Here is a 20405-nt window from a genome sequence, read left to right on the forward strand (position 1 = left end):
CAGTTTTTAAGAAAAAGGTAATGTTGCCTTTTCATATGAGGCTCTGTGGCTTAAAAAGAGTCAACCTGGCCATCTAGAACATGAAAAAAATGGAAAAACTTTTGATAACCTATTTGCATTTTTATAATTTTCCACATTTACCGCAGCAAGACATTCAGAGGTGTTACTGTTGTACAAATGCTGCACTGCTACAGCTCTTTGGCTCGGCTACCACTACAAATTAAGCGTTGTTTTCTTTTTAGCTGTCACAAATTACAAATGATGTATCTACTCCACCGATTTCATCTTTCCTGCATCCATCCTGCAGAATTAATGCAGCTCATCCGATCCCACGAGAAGACGTACATCTGGAGCCAGCCTGTGTCTCAGAGTCACCCAGAAGCTCTGCAGTGTGTTTTAGCCAGTCAGAAGGAAATAGAGGAGGTAATGAGCCTTTACTTCGAACCCTGTTACCCAGGAGTCTTTGCTACGACCCAGCCCAGCCATGCCTGACTGTCACATCGTCTGAATGAGAGGTGAAATATTTTCCTCTTCCCCCCATTTTCTCCTCTCTGGCTGGTTAAACCAGTTCCTCAGAGGAAATGAAGGTGATTCATTTGGCAAGACAATGAATTTAATGGGATAAATTTCGCAGTATCCTGAAGAGACTATTTTATGATCTGTATAGGGTAGAATGGTTATTAAAAGTGGTGATGCATGATGGTTGTGTGGATGTGTGAGACAGAGAGAACAAAATATGTGTATGTGTGTCTATATGAGTATAGAATCAGAAGGGAATACGTTTATAATTTTATAAATATTTTCCGTTGAGGTTGTTTTTCATCACCTGTTCCTGTCTGTTCTCTCTCTCTGTGGGATTCTTGTGGTCTAAAGAATTTCAAGTTTGATTTTCATTTTTTTCTCTTGATGATTCTTAACAACCTCAGCCATACGTCATTGTGCCGTGCTCGGTCCCGTCATTTTGCACAGATTGTGCAGGGATACTGGATTTTACCATCGCTACTGTTTCCAATTGTCAAGTGCCAGTATGCTGGCTTAGTGGCTGTTTATGTGATTGGAGCTAAAGCTTTGTCTGCCCTAGATAGACTGTGTTTATCCTGGTGGTAGTCACTGCAGAAGTCCCTCCTGATGCGTTCACCCGGCCACATCACTGCAGACAATTCTTCACTTTTACCCAGTCAAACAAAATGAGCGCACTGCAACACAAAAGTCTTGTATCTCTCAACCAGCTACTTACCAGGACATTTATCAAGTGTAGCAGTAGATTAGCAAACTAATGGTAGTATCCCAACCAGCTAATCAACATACTAGCCCTTGACGAAAGACTGAACGCGTTTCAAAGGTTGGGGATGTTCTACAGATCCTGATTTAATGACTCTGTCGCAGAACTCTGTGGTGGCCAAGCAAAAGGCTCTTCTCCTTAGCTTCCATAAAGCTGACATTGTGGATATGCTGCAATACGATACAATACGATACAGCACTATGTAACATGGTGGGAGACGATACAGTACAATCCAATCAACAACATGATACAATACAGCAGGATATGTTACACTACCTCGTCACATGACATGCAATAAAATGCGGCGTATACAGTTGTCCCTCGCTATAACGCGGTTCACCTTTCGTGGCCTCGCAGTTTCGCGGCTTTTTTTAGTGCAGTTTTACATGCTTTTTTTTTTTTTTTTTTTACAGCACATTGTGTTCTGCGTCCTGATTGGCTAAGGGAGAGCCTGTGCATTGTGTTCTGCGTCCTGATTGGCTAAGGGACTGTAGACCATTGTCAATCAATCTTCTCTGTGCCGGGAGGTTTTGATCTTTGGTTTCATTCTATAATACTGGAGTTATTTTTCTATTAAGGTTTGAACTTTGAGAGTGTTTAAACAAAAAACGAGAAAAGTGAGAAAGAAAAGTGAGAAAATGTTAATGCCTGTCTGAGAAAAGTGTATAAAGTGTGTAGTGAGGGGTTTTACAGACTTAAAACATCTACAATAATTGTAAAAAATAAAGCTGACTACTTCGCGGATTTCGCCAATTGCGGGTTATTTTTAGAACGTAACTCCCGCGATTAATGAGGGACCACTGTATACAGTATGTAATACAATATGATATGGTGTGATACAGTGTGGTACCATATGATGCTGTATGATATGATGTGCTATTATACAATGCAGAGCCATACAATATGCTACAGTGTGATCCGATATGATCTGATACAATATGATATGATAGAATACAATGCAATATGATACAATATGATATGATAAGGTACAATATGATGACATATGAGACTACAGTAGGCTGCATTATGATATGATACGATGCAATACAATATTATATTACGTAATATGGTGCAATACAATACAATGCATTATGATGCAATATGATATGATCTGATACAACACGATACAATATATGATGATATGATATGATGTGCTGTGTTATAATCTTGTGTGTTATGATATGCTATGGTATAATACAATACAGTGTAATACAATGTAGTTAGATATCATACAGTGTGATACAATGCAATACAGTGCAACATGATCTGATAAGCTATGGTGCAATATCACACCATACAATACCTCACCATAACATACAGTACTATGACATGCGATACAATGTAAATTAAAGTACAATGTGACATGGTGGCATACGATACAGTAAAATATGACGATGACACGATACAATACGGCATGATATGTTACACTACCTTGAGATATGATGTGATGCAATACGATGTGATATGATACAATATGGTGCAATAATGTGATATGATGTGATACAACACAGCGCCATCCAATCTGATCTGATACGATACTGTACGATGCAATGCGATACGGTATGGCATTGCATCTTGGTGTATTGCACCATAAATAGTGTATCATAATGACATGCCATGCCATACCATATGATATATAATACCAGCCCTTCTTTGACAAAATGACTGACTTGTGTTTGCAGCATATTAAAGATTTAAATGGTCTGTATTTCCTGTCCCAGAACCAGATAAAAGTGAGCGATGCAGGGCTGGCGTTATAGCAGCTCCCTCCTGCCTCGCTCTCTTCACCCTGAGCCAGACTCAGTGGAGGGAGCCACACTGCCAATCCTGCCCATCCGTATGCCACAGCTACAGCTCCTCAGCACCATGAGTATCAGTGTGAGATGCAAGGTTTTAGCAGTGGCAGGAGCAGAGGTCCAGCAAGAATGCAGTGAAAAGTGGGACTTCTGCAGTAGTTTTGTCTATACGGCCCATCCTAATGCATTATCTATTATCTAATGCACTGCGCTGACCTATATAATCCACACAGAAGGTCACAGCATATCCCTCTCATGCAATTAACACAACCATAAAGCCATTAGCAGAGCTCACATGACACTCTCAGCTATGAATTTTCTCAGCAGCGCAGACTGAGCTTTATTGCTCATCAAGGGGATGAAATTATTGTGTCCATAGGCTGTGGAACGCTTTTCGTTACAGCTGTGTGTGTGTGTGTGTGTGTATGTGTGTGTGTGTGTGCGCGTGCCACATTTACCACATCCATCAGTTCACCTCAATCCATCAAGATTAGTTGACAGTACACAGTTGTGACATGCACCAGAGAGGTGCACTTGATCTGTGGCACCACAAGACATGGCAGCCAAAACATAATCCCAATAAAACAGTTTCCTCAAGGGATTCATAAAAAAAAAAAAAACCTCATGTTTGCTCCCTGAAAAGTTTTCTCCAGTGGAGTGCTCCAACATAAGTTTAAAAACATGACAAATCAAGAAAAACTGTTCAGCTGCTCGTGTTTTAGCACAAGTGACGGCAGAGAAAAGAGCATTATTGGAAACACTGGCACCATTAGAAGGTTTCTTTGATTAATCAGATATAGGTTAAATTAATAGGTTAAATCAGAACAAATTGAGAAGCAGCTAGTACTAAGACAGTTTAGCTCGTGTCTTCCATATCCTGCGAGCTTTTGAGGTTTCGAGGTTTTTGCTATTTTTCTCCCGATTAAAGAGTTTTTTGTAGAAAGTTGTTCCTCATCCGATATACGAAGGACAGAGGCTGATGTTTTGCTGTAAGCCCTTTGAGGAAAATTTGTAATTTGTGATATTGGCCTATACAAATAAAACTGACTTGAGTTGACTTGACTTTTGATTGTCCTTTTGTGTTTTGTGCTGCATGTAAAATTATAGTTATTTTGTCTCTTCCATTAAGAGCTGGAATGGAAAAAAATAACAATATAAAAATAAGAATTTCTTGTGCAATCCTCTGCTGACAAATCCGTACACTGCATGAATTGTTTTTGTCTGGCATTTTTCCGTTTTTCCAAATGAAAATGAGTCAAATCAAATCGAGCACACTGACACCAAACGCTATCATTATCATCAGCAACAGCGTCATATTTGTCATCTTAAATCTGCAGGCAGAAGAGAAGGACAAAAAAAAAAAAAAAAGTTACTCCACGGTCCATTAATCAATATTTCAAAACATGTCGCCTCCTCTCCTCTCCTCCTACAGAAGTGGGTCATCATTACATTGACTCCTCCACTCTATCATTTGAGGAGAAGCTTGTAATTGCACTTTAATCTTGACACCACTTGAGCAGTTAGTGGAGAAGTGGCTGACTGTGTGTATGTGTGTGTGTGTGTGTGTGTGTGTGTGTGTAAAGGCCATACAAGACAAGCCCCACTAATGGAGGGTAAATCCTCCCAGTATCCAGGCCTTCTCCTCTGCTCTCGTGGATAAGATGTGATCATCTGGAGGGCGATGGTCGGCTGGAGAGCAGGCTGTGAAAAGGCCAGCGGCAGTAGGCTAAGACAGGATCAGCACATCGGATGTTATCGTTAAAGCGCATCGGGGGAAGGGTTTTAGCGTCGCGCAGAGCGACTGTCGATGGCACACTTGACGTGCGAGAGGCGGCGTCTCGTAGCTAAGAGGACGGCAGCGTTTGATGTTGGAGATTAGATGCAAATGCAGCTGTGGATGCATCATATGGAGAGAGGTGAGGACGTCGCTGGACATTTGACATTTTCTCTCTTTTGCCAGTGTGGAGAGCCGCTGCTTGGTCAAGCCAGCTCAAACACATTTATTCATGAGACACCTTAAACAAACAGATTCATCACGAAGACCTGCCCCGGCAACACAGGACGTAAATCTAGATTTAAGAAGGGATAAAAACCTAAGATGTGGGGTTACAGGGTTTGTTTGTGCACGAGAGCAGATAGACTGCATGGAGGGAAATCAATTCAAAGCTGTTGCAGATAAGATTGTTGTCAGAATAACAATTTGGATTCGCACCCATGTAGTCGTAGTTGCTGCCTCATGCGAGTGTAATACATCCACCAATATTTCACTATATGGGTAAAAATATGAAGCCATTTTCCCTCTTACCCCTTGTGGAATCTACCCATCCAAATGGATTGTGCGCGATTTGGCGAGGTTTCCAGTCTGCAGCGATCCTTCCTGTCACCTGGCGCCCACATGCAGTAGGGCTGGTTGGGCATTCGACTCAGGATAAGTCTGAATTTTTCTCCACAGGGAATACCAAAGAATAGAGCATCCATTTCCCCAGAGTTGACACTGAGAATGAAGCGATGCTGCAGGTCAAAAATTTACAAATTGTTAGGTTTGAGGTCCGAGTTCATGTGAATTTAGAATAAGCCACCAAGCAGCAGAACAGTGCAGGTTGTGCTTTATAGGAATATAAATGATGAATATCAGCATTTGAACACGGCCTGGGTTGCAACGTACCAAACCTATTCTTTAATGTAGGTAATGAGTGGCACCGAATGCATGAATCATCAGTCTAGGCTTAAATAAAGAAATCATCTGATTCCTTGACACTGGCAGGAAGCTCGGCCTCATGGGAAAGTAAAAAAAAAAAACTCCTCATGGTTCATCAGTTAAGCGGCTGACTGATTTATTATCAGCAGGGCTGCTTAGATAACAGAGAGAGCGAGGAGAGCGTCTAATAACGGTGCAGAGTTAATTGGCTGGCTGATACTGGTTTTTATAGTAGAAGTGACAAAGTGAATGGCACTGAGATAAACCGTGAGGAGATAATGTGCAGAGTGAGCGGGGAGAGCAGCTGAAGTGGCTGAACAGCAGCACACTCTGGAGAAGGAGAGGGCCGAATCCGAGGTGTGATGAGAAGGAAACGCCTTCTGGAGCGGATCACCAGCTTCACCGTGTCGCGTGTACATGACACAGATTTTAACCTCATTATATCAATATCAAATTATTTATTGCCTTGGTGTTCCTACTGTAAATATATTGTGCTTCGTACAATTAAAACCACATTTCTCAGAAGCTCCATCTCCTCCTGTCGTAAAATGAATGTTGCTTTTTCTCCATCAAGATGATAAAAAAAGTGAATTTTCCACTGTCTGCCAGAAACTCTGCTCTAGCTGTTTGCTCTGGAAGAACAGCGCCCCCTTCCTGTTTTGCATTGTAAAGTCTAGTGGGTTTACCTCCAAATACAGAATAGAATAGAATAGAATAGAATGTCTTTATTGTCACTGTACAATGTACAACGAAATTAAAAGTGCGATCCCTAATGGTAATCATTCATTCAACATTAAAAAACATTGTAAAAAAGGACAAACAAACAAAACACATAATAAATAGAATTTAAAAAAACAGTAAACAGTAGAAACGCACAGGCACAAATTCACAATTGTCTACACACTTTGAGTGCTGTTCCTCTGCTGGTATGTAACTGCAGTAGAAGTAGAAGTACTGTTCCTCTGCTGGTATCTGACTGCAGTAGAAGTAGAAGTACTGTTCCTCTGCTGATGTTTTACTGCAGTAGAAGTAGAAGTACTGTTCCTCTGCTGATGTTTGACTGCAGTAGAAGTAGAAGTAATGTTCCTCTGCTGGTATGTGACTGCAGTAGAAGTAGAAGTACTGTTCCTCTGCTGGTATCTGACTGCAGTAGAAGTAGAAGTACTGTTCCTCTGCTGGTATGTGACTGCAGTAAAAGTAGAAGTACTGTTCCTCTGCTGGTATGTGACTGCAGTAGAAGTAGAAGTACTGTTCCTCTGCTGGTATCTGACTGCAGTAGAAGTAGAAGTACTGTTCCTCTGCTGGTATGTGACTGCAGTAAAAGTAGAAGTACTGTTCCTCTGCTGGTATGTGACTGCAGTAGAAGTAGAAGTAGTGCAGTAAAAATGTCCTGGCAGTAAAAGTGACTGAGCTCCTTTTTCCAAACAGTAACTGTGTTAGCTGGGATCTTTTCCATGCAGTTAGAAAAGGAGGAGAGAACACGCTGCACACTGCATGCTTTTAAAGGGGCATTACACTAAAACTGAAGTGAGGACCCTGCAGACTCAACTTTTTTCCCCCACACTTATTCATGATGCAGCTTTTATTGTGAAATTTGTAAATGACAAAAAGTAGAGCCAACGAAGTAGAAGCAGGTTGACTGAGCTTTTATTGTGAAAGGTTCGATAATCAGTCATTGGTCGTTTTCTCTCTGTGATGGATCTGATTTAAAATATAGTGACACTCAAAACTCAAGCAGAAACGTACTTAGGTAAAAGTAAAATTACTGACATCATAAAATACTAAAAAAAAAAAAAAAAAAACTACTCAGTCACAGTAACATGAGTAAATGTAATTAGTTACTTCCATCTCTGGATGGGAGTTATATTTTCGCCCCATTCTGTGTTTGTCAGCAGGATATCTCTGAAATTTAAGCGCGAATTCTACATAAAACTTGGTGGAAAGGTCAATCACGGGCTCAGATGGAACGTATTAATTTCTCACACTGATTGGCCGAACCGGGGCGTGGCTTCACGTAGAAATGCACTTTACTTTTGAATGGAATCACACAACATCATGAAACTTGGTAGAACAGTCGATCATGCAGCGAGGAGGCACAGATTAGTTTTTGTACAGGAAGGTGTGGGCATGGATTTGATTAACTCCAACATGTGAATATCCAACATGTGGAATAAGCATATCCTGACATTTGCACCTTTTTCTAGTTTGCAAATGTCTCAGAATGAATATGCAAATTCTTTATTGATGTCAAAATGCTACAAATAGCAAGTCTGAAACCCAGTTATGGTATTTAGGTCAGAATTTGTCACAAAATTGGTTGTGAAATCACCAAATTCCTGAAGAAAGGAAGTGTAGTGATCTTCTTTAACGGGCGATTTATTTAATTTAGGCATCCCAAATGATTACATCTATGATTCATAGAGCAGAGTACCAAAACATGGAAAGTGGGGAATATTGTACAACAAATCAAGTATGTTTCAGACAAGCCGTGAGCGATATTGACACACCAGTTGAATTAAAAATATGAATGAATGTTCGTCAGAGATTTAAAACGTCACCAACATTTCTCTTTCAGCCTTTCCAATTCCATCCTCTGCACAGTTCTTGCTTTTTCCTCTGCATAATGGTGAACTTAAATAAGCAAAATTTGTATTTTCCTTTGAGACTATTCAGTTTTCCTCATCTCACACAGAAGCACAGAAGCCACGTGTGTGTGTTCATTATTTCCCAACAAAAGGCGGTCATTACAGCAAATAAAGCATTTGTACATTAAAACACGTTTCCTGCAGATTCCCTGAATGCAGCGGCGGCGACCTCTGGGTTGAGAATCGGGGGGAACAGAGAGAGAGCCGTCCGCGGCGTTTAATCCGCTGGGTGAGAAATCACAGCTGTGTCACGCCTCATCTCGCTGCCTGGCCAGACGATTGACCCTCTTGTCGTTTTTAAAAGCCTCCAGGGAGAAAGGAGGGGAGGGAGAAAGACAGAGGCATGATGGGAAGTAATTATGCACAAGACAGCTCACTACGTCTTTGTTTACCCAGTTGGATGTCTCTCTCGCTCGCCCTCCTCCTTGGGCTCTCTCTCTCTTTCATCTGTGTGTGTGTGTGTGTGTAACACAATGACCATAGATTGGAGGATGATGGTAATGAGGCTTAGAATGAGATGAAGTGTAACAAGCCGTTATGAAGAAGGAAAGAAAGAAAGAAAGGAAGGAAGGAAGAAAGAAAAACTGGCAAACACGCAAACAAACAAACCCGAGCTTTCCTAAAGTGCCTCGTTAAATGGATTTAGCAAATTCCATCACTCACAGCAGAGACTTGAGATAAGGATTTTAAAACCAAGGAAAATGAAAATGATGATTAAAAAAAATGATGATGGTTGAAGGAGCGCCCAAAAAAAAAAAAAAAAAAAAAAACGTAGTGATGGCTCCCCAGAGGAGGAACCACTTACAATAACCAGAATACGATTAGGCAGAACTTTAAAATAAAATTAATTTTACGCTCTGTTGTTCTTCATAGGACGAGCTGAGAGGTTTTGATTTAATGACATCCATCTCTGCTCATTTCTTTTGGTTGGTTTGCTTGAAAAAGTAAGAAGTATTTCATTACCTGAATTGAAAACTACCATGTTATACCACCAGTGACCACAAAATTGTAACCTGAGTGCATTTCTTCATGACACATCACCCCCAACACTGGTAAGAAATAATGTTTGTACTGTACATGACAAATTACTGAACAGTTACTGAGCACCTTGAGCACAGGACAGTGAAACTGAGTTAATGTCAGTTTTTAAATGGGATGTTTTAGCCTCAAATGAAACCAAGATATCCCTCGGTACCGGAACCACTGACCGGAAAATGTCAACAACGTGTGTCTATTTTAAGAGAATTTGTTATTATTTCTTCTCCATCGGACAGTAGTCGAGACGGACAGGATGGACAGGGGAGAGAGAGGGGACGACACGCAGCAAATGGACCGGTCCGAACCCAAATCAGCATCAATCAATCAATCAATCAATCAAACTTTTAATTTATATAGCACCTTTCAAACAAATACATGACATTCAAGGTGCTTCACATCTTGATTGACAAATAAACATAAAATAAGAAGTAAAGGACTTGGAGACCAATGCACACTCATAAAATATGGTTAGTTAAAAAAAATAAAAGATCAAGAATTAGAAAAACAAACAAAAAACAAAAACATAAATTTGTGGTACGCGCTCTACCACACAAACGAGGAGATTTGGTCAAATAGATCAGGCTGGTGCTGCATTTACTCTAACAAAAAGACTCTGGCTGTTGAATTAAAGGGTCAACTCTTGGTATCTGTCATTTCTGATTTTTTTTTTTTTTAATTACCGTATTTCACCAATTAATCGCCCGGCCGCAAATAGCCGCCTGGTTCTTTTAAACGCCTGGGGTCTGCACCCATTTTGCGTATTAAACGCCCACCCAAATAACCGCCGGGGCCTTTATTTGCATTATATTGAGGTAAACCCAAAATAAGGCTTTTCACCTTATTTTTGCAGAAGTAAACAGTTAGACGCACAATAACTGTGCGGCGCTTCCGTTTTCTGTCAAAATAAGAGAGCTAGCTAATGTTAGAAAAAAGGGTGTACCGTAATCTTAAATCGACCGACTAATTCTTGTTTTGACAGAAAACGGAAGTGTCACAGGGAACGACAAGCAGCGCGAGCGGTTTGCACTGTTTGTATGTACAGATATGTTTACCTTATGCCTTACAGTACTTTTGTACTAAAAAATATGTTGGACAGTAACTGTCATCATGATAATGGCCTGGTGCAGGTCTGTGTAAAAATAAATAAAGGCCTGCAGTGAATAGCCGTCTGGTTCTTTTAAATGCCTGAGGTCCAAGTTGATTTTGCATATTAAACGCCCGGGCGATTAATTGGGGAAATACAGTATTTTTTTTCTGATTGTTTCTTTCTTTGTATGTAAAGAGGCTGAGTCGCTCAGCTGCTTGAGCTTGGAGCTGGACTTCAACAGCTAACCGGCGCTGTGTTACCACAACTATCACTGCTGAGAGTCTCTCATCACGTGTGTGTGTGTGTGTGTGTGTGTGTGTGCTGTCACTCAGCTGGCCGACGGGGAGCAGGATGGAGCGGGGGATCCATCTGGCCTCAGTCAATGCATGGAATGAATCAAAATTCACATCATTACCTGGAAAATTGCCTGTATTTCACTTTTAGGGACACTGTTCAGGATGGGTATTTTAATTAAAGCTCTACCCTGGATGAAAATGTGTGTGTGTGTGTGTGTGTGTGTGTGTGTGTGTTGGAAAGAGAGTGGGGCAGCTGTCTGCATTATGTTTGGAGTAATTTCATCTCCCACAGCACAGCACCTGAGATTTCTGTCGGTCTCTTTCCTTCTCTCTCTCTCTCCTTTGGCACACACACTTAAACACACACACACACACACACACACACACACACACACACACACACACACACACACATATATCAAAAGCTGTCACATTTTACATGACAAATAATGTAAAATCAAATGAAAGAACATCTCCCGGGATGCAATATTCCTGTAAACTCGTGGCTCATGGTTCTGTGCTGCATGTGAATCAAGCCAAAGGACACGCTCTACATTGTGGATTTTTTCTTTTTCCACATTCAGTATTTTGGGCACATCGCTGACAGTTTCATTCATCCAGTCTGACCTGATCACAAGTGGGCAGCTCAGGTGTGTGATCCCATCTCTCCAGGGACAGGCCGGGCCACGTTGTGTCTGCAGTGTGAGCGCCGGTGCATCCTGATGTCCCGACGGCGCGGGAACGCCGCCTGGCTGCTCGGTGGGAAGGCGGATCGTTCAAATGGGATTCAAATCCGGATGAAGTTGGTTTTGGCGGCGTCTTTGAGCGTTTGGGCACAACCGCCTCATGAACGGGCCAGAGATGAATAGCAGGATGGCTTATGAATGCTGGAAAGGCAGTGGCAGCAGGGAATATAGAAGTGGAGAGGAAGAAGGGACGATCACCGGAGACAGATCTTAAAATAAAGTGTAACAAGAAAAAAAATAGACCAGGTTTCGCTTGTGGATGGTTCAACAGGTCCTGTGCCAGTTTCAACCCTAACCCGAAACTGTGTTACGGTGTGTCTGGCCGCCGTCCCGTCCCGCTGCTTTTCTCTGGCCACTCTGGCTTTGAGTGACCCAGTTCCTCAGTTGGCTTACACTCGGCTTTGACATCGTTCCTGAGGATTTTGGCTTCATTTTGGTTGTGACGTAAAAAGCAGCTCATGAGGTCAACTGGAGCAGATGAGCTCCTCCTGAGCTCCGGGAAAACGGTACAAGGAAAACACGTAAAGTGTGCAAAATGTTATAAAGCCCAACTTCCTCACGTTGGTTTCCATTTTGTTGAGGCTTTAAGTAACAAGTCTGTTTGCATTTTTAATGTGCTCAGCAGATACATGTGATTATAGAGTGTGAACTAAGCTCATTTTAAAAACCTTTTAGAACCAAATAGTTGAAGGACAGTCTTCTAACTACAGAAATGACTCCATAAAAGATGGAATTCACCTGTTTTGAGTGACAGGTGATATCTAGGAAGTGTAAAACTCGATATTTTCCGTTACGTTGTGTTGTAAGGTCAGCAAACTCTTTTAAATCACTCCTGAAAACTTGCTTTCACTAAATGGCTTTCTTATAGCAATCTGCTGTTTCTTATTCATCTTTTACGACTAATATTTTGACTGTATTGATTGTACGCTGTTGTTTTACCAGATCTTGTGTTCCACATTTATTACATTTCCTTTTTATGTTTCTAACTTCCATTGCTCTTATCTTGACAGTGTGTTAGCATTTTTAGTTATGCAAAGCATTTTGTAGGTATGATTTAACTGTGTTTAAATTATTATTATCATTGTTAAAATCCATAATATTCCTCGAAATTGAGGACACAAATCCCTTGGTTTCCTCTCACAAAGAGAATCTTGAGTGAAAGCCCTTTTTTTTTAAACTCCAGCAGAGAGAAAACATGTCAAATGTGATTTTGCTGTTGGCATTTCACTCCTTCAACTTTCTGTCCCTGCCAGAAACTACGAAATGTTTTGCTCTGTTTGAGCTGCACGAACATCGAAGTCTTCCTGTTTCATGTCATGCAAAATCAAATCCAGTTGCACCGAAAGAAGAATGCACCGTAGAGGCTGACCAGTGTCTCCATGATAATGATAATGACACTAACATCTCAAAACCAGTGTGCTAAGGATTTACTGATGTTAAAAATGCAACAGTGCAGCAGGTTGCTTTAAGTCCTTTTTCGCGTGTCGATCAGGAATCAGAGGAGGAGCGGAGCCAGAAAAGCAAGACAAGTCCCTCGAAGCACTGGCACCAGGCCTTGGGCTGCGAGTCAAGGATTGAGAGAGTAGAGGAAGTGCTGTCGGGGTGAATTAGGGCTCATTTGCTAATGGTGAGACCTGGTTCCCTCCGGCCAGCTGCCGGATAAATCACACCCTCTGCTGCTGCAGTGCAGAGAGAGTGCAGCCGGTCACGGTGGCTGCTCTTTTCCTCCTCTTTCTTATTTCCTCTCTCTCTCTCTCTCTCCCTCTCTTGCAGTCACACTCACTCGTAGGAGCTGTGAAATGGTTTATAGAGGGGGGGGTGTGGAGCTCCAGCTTGGCACGTGGCAGTAACACTGTGGAGATCCATGAAAGAAGGCGATAAAAAAGAGAAAAATCTCCATCTCAGGCTGCAGTTTTAACGGCTGGGCTTTTGATGCAACATTAGGCAACCGCTGCAGTGAGGAGGACTGAGGGCGAGCAAGGGCAGCGCCGGTGGATCAGTGGATGTGTTTCTCGCCCGGGCATGTCTGCTGCACGCATAGATGTGCTTTGAAAACGCTTTGTTTCCAAAAAATATATATGTATCTCTGGCCACACAACCAGACAGAAGCACATACATCCTTGTAATCTGAGCATGTTAGATGGTGTTCCAGCAAAAAAAAATCCCAAAGGTCGTTTGTACAGCAGCTTGTTTCAGCCTGTGGTCGATGTTGGGTAGCTAGCTTTTCCTAACCATAGCCAAATATTTTTAGTAGCTTGTGAGCTCAGGAAATGGTCCTTTGGCTTGGATTAGAGATGCTCATGGTCGTATTAAAGCTCATTTATGCGCCCTTTGTGTACAAAAATAAATACAGCTGTTTCAAACGATGCAACCGTCATTGCCCACATACTGTTACACACCCTTTATGTGTGCTTCGATGTTAAGCAAAAAATCCACTAGGTGGCAGTGCAGAGTCAAAAGTTGCTGATAGCTACAGATGTGACGACGGTAGAGGAAGTCATGATGATGGACCTGTTACCTGTTGGAGTGTGTGCAGAGAGGCAGAGGATTTTGTTGATATTGCAGACTTAGCTACAAATGCAAGAGCAAATCCGCTTCAAAAAGTCTTTATAACGCCCAAAACTGTAGGGGAAAGGAATTGCGGTGATAAAAATAAGGCTGAGAGGTTTATACGGACAAAGGAGGAGGATGAGCTTGTCCTAAAAGTCACAAATGAAGTTAAAAAATAAATTAATTAACTGCAGGAAAATTGTTTGTTTATTACTGTCCACACAACAAAAGGAAAATGGATTTTTCAAAAATTACCTCTATGGAGAGAATTTTCTAAATGTCACATTTTCGGTAACCAAAAATGATGTTTTTTTTTTTGTTTTTTTTTTTTTCTGGAAACTAAAATTATTATGTTTTTACTATTCATTGGTGAAAATGACCTTGTGCTTAGATGGATGAAATCTGGAACCATATAGGGGGAAAAATGCCTTTTCTCCTCTGGATAGCTAACCAGTCGATATCACACAGTCTCATTGCTATAATGGAAATATCCTGAAACATCATTTTATTTCATGTCAGCTTAAAATTATGTCTTCATTATAAATATTGCGCCATAAAACAATGAACAATGACAGTAGTTGTCCAGTTACCGGGAAATATTTTGAGTCAAATTCTGCTCTGTTTGGCAAATGCTCAGTACTGCCCCTAATGGCCAAAAGGCTGCACTGCACTTTCTTTCTTTCATCACTGGCAGTGGATCAGTTTCCTTGCTCTCCATAGGCTTCAGTTTTAATGTCCCATCATGGTCTAAATGCAGAGGTTTTTGTAAAATATCAAATGTGAACAGCTTCAGAACAAAAAAATAGTAGTGCTGGATTTCAAAAATTGTAATTGTAATGCAAAGCGTGGGTTTGGAGCAAGGCATCAAACGCTCATAATAAAGAAATACAAATAAAGATGTGGGACGCATGAACATGAATAGAGCAAACAGATAACTGAACAGCCAGGGAAATGGGATGGGTGGTTTGTGGGGTTGAGGAGTCGGTCTGCTGCGCTTTCCAAGTGCACCGCCTGCAGAGTGAATGACAGCTTCAGTCTGTTTGATGTGTCTTTTATTCGTACAATCACATCGGGTTACGGCGCGCCTGTGTCTCCGGGCTTAAGTGCCCACAGCGGCCACTGCGGGGCTGTAAAATCCCAGGCACAGCACTATCAGCACAGATTTCATAGGTTATAATTAAGATGCACACACACACACACACACCCACACACACACATTAAAACACATCTCACACATTTATACCCGGTTGATGGGGCCAGTAAACCCCGGTGAAAAATGAAGCGTGTCAATCTGGCAACACAGAGGGCTCTCAGAGAAATAAGATCATTTTTATTTGTGTAATCAACCAAGTTATAACTTTAAAAAAAATCTTGGACATGGAGAGTGGACGAAGCCAGATTCAAATCCACATTTAATCTCATTATTTCAGAAAAAATACTCCTCTGCTTAATGCTGTCCGTGCAGCCAGATCAGGGCCTGTGTTTACATTTGACAGGCTCTTACACAGCACAACTTACAATAAATCCAACAGCAAGAGTAAAGAAATAATCAGTGACAGCCTCATTTGAATAAATACCTAATTGGCTCCTATATCATTTTTTAAATTGAATATAATAGTGATTCAATCTGTAGCCAGTTCATGAGAGATTTTGCCTCCTGCTCTAAACACTCAGGTCGGTCTGGAGGAAAAGTGAGTTCCTAAAGTTCTTCTGTGTTTCCATTTCAAGATGGTGAAGATGTCATTATATTGTTTTTCTGCTGTACTGCTGTGAATTTGGGTTTGGTTTTGGAGAAGAGCAGCTCAGAGGTCAAAAAGTAAATTGAAGACACTGGAAAAGCAAGAGCTCAAAGGAGAGAGCTGCTTTCATGTAGAGTGATGAAGGTCAGCTGTGACATGGCGAACAGAGACTAAGGGCATGTTTTTCTCTCAACTATCAACCATCTGCCGATAGAATGATCTTTTAATAACTGGTAGTGGCAGTGACTCGCTCCTGTTTAAAAAAAAAAAAAAAAAAAAAAACAGCAGGGTGCAGTGCTGACTGATAGACTCAAGTGCAGAGATGAGAACGAGACTCAAAAATTCTTTATGTAGCGAAGAAGCAAAAACAAACAAACAGAAAACAGAACATAGCAGCTCAAAATCTTCACAGGAGAACAAAATCATTAACACCAAAAAACACAAAGTTAAAAAAAAAAAAAAAAAAAAAAAAACAAGGCATAAAAAACAGCCTACAAACTTTCTCCTACAAAAGAAGCAGAAAGTGTGGAGCTGCAGGACGGCGTCCGCTCAGGCTGGAGCCTCTGGAGCCGGAGACACGGGGCTCAGTGGTGATGATTTTTTTTAACCATTTTAACATTGGGAAAAAAGGGCTGGTTGCAGCAGGCGCCTGGTTCAAAAGGGTTGTACTTAGTGTTTTTTTTTGCTTTGGGGCGTAACATGCACTAAACCAATAAGAGTGCCGTCTCTCATTCCCTCTAAAATCCAGGTGTGCTCACACTTTGGTGGATTGCTGTTATAATGGTGCATTGGTAAGACGGAAGGCTTCTCTGCAGAGGAAACGGATCTGCTCATGCACCAAGTGATAGCGCATGGGCAGATCATCTACGGCGACAGCAGGACTCCATCTGAGCTCCCTGAGGTGAAGCAGCGTCCCTCTGTGTGGAGCAAGCAGAGTGGACACATGTAGGCGCACATTACTATCTTGATGATATGCCCTTAAAACAAGCAGAAAAGACTCTGCCATTGACTTCAGAGCTGCTTTTTGTTGCTCAGTCGCTTTCAACTGCCTCAAGACAGCAATGCAGCAATAATGCGCCTGACCACAGCTCATTTTAAGACCAACACACTCCTGGTGGGCACAAGTGGCACAACGTGGCACTGGGCAGGAAAACGACAACTGCACCGGTTGGAAACTAGCAAAGACACAAACTAGCAAACATACACTGCGTTCCAACTTATTATGCAAATTATATTTTTGTCCAATTTTCCTAAATAGTCAGTGAAAATGACAGTCAGTATAATTTTCAAGTCACCAACAGTTAGAGTATAATTTGATTTTTATTGAACAAAACTCAAAATGATAACAGTATTTCTTTAAAAAATAAAATATTCAAAATACACTGTTCCAAGCTATTATGCACAACAGATTTTCAAAACATTCAACATTTATTTAAAAAAAAAATAATACTGTTATCATTTTGAATTTTGTTCAATAAAAATCAAATTATACTCTAATTGTTGGTGACTTGAAAATTATGCTGACTGTCATTTTCACTGACTATTTAGGAAAATTGGACAAATTGGACAAAAATATCATTTGCATAATAAGTTGGAACACAGTGTAGAGCTAATAGAGTTATACATGCATCACTTCGTTAGTGCCAAAGCATTACCTTGTTCATAGAGATGGGCATAGAAACCACAACATTCTTCACGTGCGACTTCCCAACCTGAGTATTTCAGCACCATGGAGAGCGACTGCAGAGGCAGAAGTTGCAGCAGAGCGACCCGTGTCACGACACCCATGATTCCTCAATGCTGATGGCATCACACGTTTAACCAATCAGGGATGTTCAGCACTAAATCTCCATCCTGACGGCACCCTGGAACATGGGGAGCGCTGCCTCGGTTGCAGGCTGTTGTTTTTAATACTGTGAATTTGGACATTGCCCACATCTATGCACATTGTATACATCGATGCACACTGGTTTTATTGGCTTTTTATCATCTATTTATCATCTGGGCGCTATTTATTTATTTATCATCTGTTTATACTGTAAATTTGCACATTGCCCTCATCTATGCACATTGTATATATCGATGCACACTGGTTTTATTGGTTTTTTGCACATTGTTTTTTTGCACATTGGTACTTAGATCTTTAGATCTCGAGGGTCATCTTTATTCTTTATTTTTGATTTACTTATTCTTTATTTTTGATTTACTTAATCTTGTACTCTGTGGATACTGCTGGAAACTGTGAATTTCCTTCGGGATGAATAAAGTATCTATCTATCTATCTATCTATCTATCTATCTTTTGGCGCTCAGGAATTTGAACCCCAAGGGCCAAAAGACGGACTGGTTCCTCCGATGAAAACCCCTTTGGAAGACAGTGCCTCCTGTGGAAAAGGGGCAAAGTTAGTGAATCAATCAATCAATAAAGAAACATAAAAAAATACAAAGAAACTCTTGGATAACCACATTAAAGCTTACGGCAAAAAATAGGCTAGTGATAGAGAAATGCTGAATTTTTGAATGTGAAACGCTGAATTTTTTCTTCAACCCAGGAGCAAAATAGAGCACGTAGAGAGGGAACACAGTTGTGGAAAAAGCTCCAGAGGCCCAAGTCAAGTCTATTGCCAGGCAACACACACACACACACACACACACACGCAAAAAGCCATCCATCTAGCAGGGGGCCGCGCGTTGAGGCTGTGTAGATCATGTACACTCTCGGCACCCTGCAGCTGTGACAACATATGGAGCTACGTTCGCCAGCCAACGTGCAACATGTCATTAAACAGCATTATTAAAATCACGTACAACAGCGGGGTGTCAATGAGAGCTCGGCTGGTGCAACATGATTGCTTCATTAATTGTTTTTTTCCTTTTTTTGACGGCAATTTGTTTCACGGGAAGTGCATGCCGTTGCTTTTTGCCATTATGGTGTTGGATGGCGGATAGTAAAGATGGTTTATTCATCTCAAAATTGACTAATTAGGTTTTAGGATGTGTATGAGTGTGTGTGTGTGTGTGTGTGTGTAATGTGATTATATTGGGGAAGCAGGTGCAGCAGCAGGTATTCACATCAAAGTCACATCAAAGTGGTGTGTTTACTTCCACTCAAACACCAACACGCTGGGTGGACGAGACGTTTGAGGGACTGTCGCCGTTCCTTCGTTTTATTAAATAAGAAATACCAAGTATATATAAACTCAAATATTTATAACCATATTTTAGGGAATAGTATTTGAGTTACACAGTTTTTCTTTGATATCACACCGGACTTAACTAAGCAATTCACTGTAATAAACATCAGTTTGTATATTTAATATTTTTTTCTGAAGTGTCAGTATATATCGAGGCATGATATTGAAACTTGTACTCATGAACATTGTGATATTTAATTTTTCTCCAGCGTCCATCCTCTTGAAAACTTCTTGACTGAGACAATATGCTTCTACCAGTCCCTTCTTAAGTCATGCAGGGTAATTCAGGTATTAAACTACACAATATTTCGTCATGTCAGATCAGGTGTTGATTGTAACATAAATTTTCGCCATGTCTCGGCTAAGGAAGAAAACACTCGACATGTTTCACCCCGACCAATCAGCACACGGTGTATTTCAGTCTGTAGTGCGATGTCCACAGGTGATGGTGGAGAATCACAACCAGAATCAGAGTCAGAAATACTTTATTGATCCTTGAGGGGAAACTGAGTTGAGGATCAATAGATGAAAAGTGAGAAACATGACAGAGGAGTGAATAAAAGCCAAAAAAACGTATCATTCGATGATATCCTGTGCTTTATGTTGGGGCATTGTGGGCCATCCGGACATCAAATCTCATTTCTTGGGACATTTTGCACCATCCACATTTAAATCCACCTGAATGTCGTTCTCAAACTTCATATTCAGGCAAAACATGGGACATTTTTAGGAATTTGCCATCAACATTTTGTCAAAATGGGCCTGACTTTGTAAAAGTGTCGGCTTATATATCGGGGAAACTGAGGTACCACATTCGTTGTGTTTAAAAAGCCACAGCTTGACAAAAATCCCCTCAGAGCAAATCCATTTGAACTCAATTACGTGCTTCTTGGTACACTCCAAAGTCGGGGTTAATCAGGATTTCTTCCAAGATCCAAAGCCGTTAAACACCTTTTCGAAAAGGGAGAAGAAGAACCCCTCGAGGTCTGAAGAAGCTCCAGTAGTTAGAAACCCTCTTGAGTTCCTCTGTGGTTACAGTCTTAAGAAGTGCTCGTGGTTCCTTGAAGCCGTTTTACTTTATAGCGCGCCAACAGCGAGTATCAAAGACTTCGGCTTCATCTTTTCATGTCAAAGGTCCAACTTGTGGTGCAAGCTGCCTCTGGCGCACAGCAAAACCAATCTCTCTCCGACAACAAAAAGCTAATATCTTTCCTTTAAAGATTCAAAGTCGCTGTATCAAAACATGCAGACACAGTACAAATAACTGTGTAATCTCACCACTTTGTGCATGCTAGTCCAGTAAGGCCGTGTGTAAAACAATCCCTTTGAGCGGAG

The sequence above is a fragment of the Myripristis murdjan genome, chromosome 9, assembly GCF_902150065.1.
Source record: "Myripristis murdjan chromosome 9, fMyrMur1.1, whole genome shotgun sequence".
NCBI classification, from domain to species: domain Eukaryota; kingdom Metazoa; phylum Chordata; class Actinopteri; order Holocentriformes; family Holocentridae; genus Myripristis; species Myripristis murdjan.